The 4417-nt window shown below is 34.9% G+C and overlaps 1 long non-coding RNA gene across 2 annotated transcripts in view; it reads left to right on the forward strand.

Annotated features, from left to right (window-relative positions):
• Positions 1–3488, forward strand: part of LOC119473565 — an 18544-nt gene extending 15056 nt beyond the window's left edge. For both annotated transcript variants that reach the window (XR_005202773.1, XR_005202774.1), the window contains exons 2-3: positions 1982–2090; positions 2900–3488. This is a non-coding gene — a long non-coding RNA (uncharacterized LOC119473565). The remainder of the gene's footprint in view (positions 1–1981; positions 2091–2899) is intronic.
• The last annotated feature ends 929 nt before the right edge of the window (positions 3489–4417 follow it).

Here is a 4417-nt window from a genome sequence, read left to right on the forward strand (position 1 = left end):
AATAAATAAATAAATGGGAAAAAAATTTGATAGCACAGTTAGTGTATGTGGAAGTATATGTGTATGTGCATTAATTTATTTATATTTATTTCTCTGAATATAAAATCCAATGTAAATTCAGTACTATTTTCAAGTGCCTCTATGAAGGCCATATTTTTGCCACTTAGCAAAGGTAGCCCTATAAACTCTGGGGAAAAAATCCCAGAGCCTCAAGTACTGTGACGTAACCTCACTCTTAACTAGAGTTGCCTTGAACGATCTTTGAGTCTTCATATATTCAAAGATGACACTAAGAAGGACTTATTTCTTTAATGATTTTCTTGAGAATTATTATCACTCGTTAGTGTAAAACAATCTCGGATTTTTGAAATATATATTATAAAAGATTTTCATAGCAATGTATCAATTGAAGGAATAATTGACCTTAAATAAATCTGAATGACAAGTCACTTTAATGCAAAAATTACAATCTAATTTGTAGATACATTATGGATATAAAATTAATCCCAGTTAACTAACTGAATGTATGTCATTAGTAATCATAACATTTTAATGTATTATTTCAAAAATATCATTAGTGAATAACTAAATTAATAAAATTATTTCAAGAGTCTCTCAAAAATTAGCAAAGGAAATTAGTGAGAATACAACACATTATTTTGTCAAAAGCTGTTTATACTGCTTGGGAGGCTGAGGCAGAAGGATAGTTTGAGGCCAGGAGTTTGAGATCAGCCTGAGTAGAATAGTGAGACCTCATCTCTACAAAAACTTAAAAAGCTTTGGTCGAGCATGGTTACCCATGCCTGTACAGTTACATGGGAGGCTGAGGTGGAAGGATCACTTGAGCACAGGAGTTCCAGGCTGCAGTAAGCTATGATCATGTCACTGAACTCCAGCTTGGGAAACAGAACAAGACTCCATTTCTTGAAACAAAAGCAAAAAAAAAAAAAAGAACCTATTTATAAAACTGATACAATATGTGATTTCTACTAATCGATATTTTCTGAAACATAAGGAATAACTACTGTTAAAATTTACCACCAATCTAAAATATTAGAACTTTTATAATATAATTATCAACCTATTAGTGATATTCCAACATTTCACATTTTATTTTTCCATTGTAGTGAAACTCCTTCACAATTATTTGTCAAAATTCAATGCAACTCATAATACTTATGGCAGATTATTAAAAGTTATGGAACTCAAGCACATTTCTCTGTAGTTCGTACTGATTTTTAATGCCAAGAGTTCTTTGATTTTGTTCAACAAATTTGGGCCCAGTTTCGCTTTGGATCTTTTTTTCAAGAAGCTCCACGGAGTCCCAGAAATTTAGCTATTTACTACCTTAGTTGACTGTTTTTGATGTCTGGCCTTTAGCAAAAAGTTAACAACAGTTATCTTTTTCATACAGTTAGGTATACAAGGCAGTCTAGAAGTTCCTGCATAATGGAGATATTTAAAAATATTCTGAAAATCAAGATTAATAAGGTTTGCCAGGGCATAAAGTGGATTATCTAAATGATCTACTTGAACATTTCAAGAATAAACGAGAACTTTAATTGGTGCTTGTAAAGACTTTTGCCATCTGTTTGACTGGAACCCATTCTGCTTCTAATTTCATCTTTTTGTTGCTTGTTTCACCTTGAGGATGATAAAAAGAAAACTTTAGTAATGGATTTTGCTTTATCACAATTTAAATTCAAATTTTCTTTTGTATTTAATTAATCTACAGGTGGAAAATGGAAAAATTCTTTAGAATGCAATGATGATTAAATTCCCATTGTCTTTGTACCTTGGCATCATGGATATTTTGATTATGAAAAATCATATACCATTTTATCTCTTATTCCGTTTCAAAGGCAGAGAGAAAATAGTGCAAACGTAAGGTCTTTTACAATGAACATGTTACACTTCTTCTGGATGTTTGATTTATAAAATAATCAGCTNGTTAATTTTTCTTTTTTTTCTTTTTTCCTAGAAGAGAAGAATTTCCCAAGGGGAGAAAAGACAAGAAACCAGGCTTCCCTTTCAAAGAGTTAGCTTCACACAGACTAGAGTCACGAAGAAATGGGATTGAAAGTGAAATGGTGGGAATTGGAATTCCTAAATTTCAACATTACTTACCTTTTTGGGAAGGGCACACTCTCGGTTGCAGGATGACTGGTGTTCCTCTTGAAAATTCTAACCCCACTCAGTAGAGATGGCTTCTTGCTGGTGGATTCTGGGTTCTCAGATCAAATAATACCCTGGAAGTCCAACTTCTCTCCCCAGACAGTGTCAACCTTGTATCAACAAATCATTAAGGGACTGTTTGATTATATTGAGTTAGGATGACATTAATAATAATCTGTTGAAAAGAATTAAGAAGTAGAATTAAAAGATTTCTTTATTACTTATCCTAAATATATGATTCCATCCAAAGATTTGTGTATCTCATTGATATCTAATGCCATGTAAACTAGGAATGGGTGCAGGTCATTTCGTGATTCAAGTAACATTTTTAGTGATACTATCTCAAACAGAGCACACTATGGGGCTGGGCGCAGTGGCTCACACCTGTAATTCCAGTACTTGGGAGGACAAGGTAGGTGGATCACGAGGTCAGAAGAATGAGACCAGCCTAGCCAAAATGGTGAAACTCCATTTCTACTGAAAAAAAATTAGGTGGGCGTGGTCATGTGTGCCTGTAATCCCAGCTACTCCGGAGGCTGAGGCAGGAGACTCACTTGAACCTGGGAGGCAGAGATTGCAGTGAGTCGAGATTGTGCCACTGCACTCCAATCTGGGTGACAGAGCTAGACTCTGTCTCGATTAAAAAAAAAAATAAAAAAAGCAACACACTATGTTTAATTCATGCTAAGTTGTAACTGATCAATGTCAAATCCTTTCTTTATAGTATCTTTGACAAACAGGAAGGGAAAGAGCAAGGGAGCAAGGCTGCTCTGTGTCTGGGAAAATGAGGAATAGGAAAACATTGCCTAAGTGTTTTATCAAACAAAACTTCTTTCCCTGCATAACTAAAATATGACAACACCCTTTCAGATGGTCTCTGCTTTACTACAAACCACCTGGATACTCTACTCACTATCCTAAATGCATTTAACATCACAATGCATTAGCAAGTAATGATGTTCTAATGAGATTTTATATAGAAAGAAAAAAGGAAGATTTCATTATGTACCCAAGTGAAAACATAATATGTGTCCTCCAGATTATGGTGGTTTTTTTGTTTCAAGTTCACCAGCCATCTCATTTCTCCTTCTTCCTCCCTCATGTGTAATCTAAAATTGTTTCTCTGGTTCTGAATAATTCAGCTCTGATCTCACCTTATATTCTCCAATCAAGTGATAGATAGGCTCATCAATTGTCACTTCATCTGGGAGCATCAATGGTCACTTAAGAGTGGCTGTTGGATCTCTGATATCCTACTCTAGATGGCTTAACAAAATTTCTGTTTAACAGAAATAGCTTGTTCCTGTATGGGGAGCTTAGAAAAAGTTATTGCTTTTAAATTGGCTTAGAAAAAGTTATTGCTAAAGAAAAAAGGTTTTATATACTTTTCTACATATGTTTTGCATATGTGTGTGTATACACAAAAGTGATAAAGGTTTAACAATAAAGATATATGTGTGTGTTAGTATGTATATGTAGATACGTATATATACACACATATGTGTACGTATAGCTATACACATATACACTTATACGTATATAGTTATACACACACATATATCTTTATTATTAAACCTTCATCACTTTCTTTCCCAGTCTGATAAGCAGGACTGGACAAACTTAAAGAAAATCCTTAGGGCATCTTTATCTTATTTCCATTACCATAGGACAAATATATAACAGCTGTGTTAGTTTGTTCTGACATTGCTATAAAGGACTACCTGAGACTGGGTAATTCTTGAAGAAAAGAGGTTTACTTCACTCGTAGTTTTACATGGCTGAAGAAGCCTCAGGAAACTTGTGATCATCGTGGATGGCAAAGAGGAAGCAGGTACGTATTCACATGATGATGGGGGAGAGAGAGAGCAAAGGGCGAAGTGCTACACACTTTCAAACAACAGAAACTGGTGATAACTCATTATCACCATAACAACAGGGGCCATTTGCTCCCACAATCTAATCACCTCCCACTAGGTCTCTCCCCCAACATTGGGGATTACAATCTAACATGAGATTTGAGTGGGGACACAGGACCAAACCATATCAGCAACTGACATTCTCCTTCTTCAAATTGTACCCCTGCATTTGCCAAATGAAAGGAACTGCCTAAATTCAAAGTCACGAAATGTCCCTCATACCATGTCCTTTGGCTCTCCATGATTTTTACTTCCTTTATCCTTCACTCAGGGTTTCATCCTAAGTTCAAAAATGACAAATTTTAAAATGATGAGGAGCAGAAAGA

The sequence above is a fragment of the Cebus imitator genome, unplaced genomic scaffold (assembly GCF_001604975.1).
Source record: "Cebus imitator isolate Cc_AM_T3 unplaced genomic scaffold, Cebus_imitator-1.0 Scaffold168, whole genome shotgun sequence".
Taxonomy (NCBI): Eukaryota; Metazoa; Chordata; class Mammalia; order Primates; family Cebidae; genus Cebus; species Cebus imitator.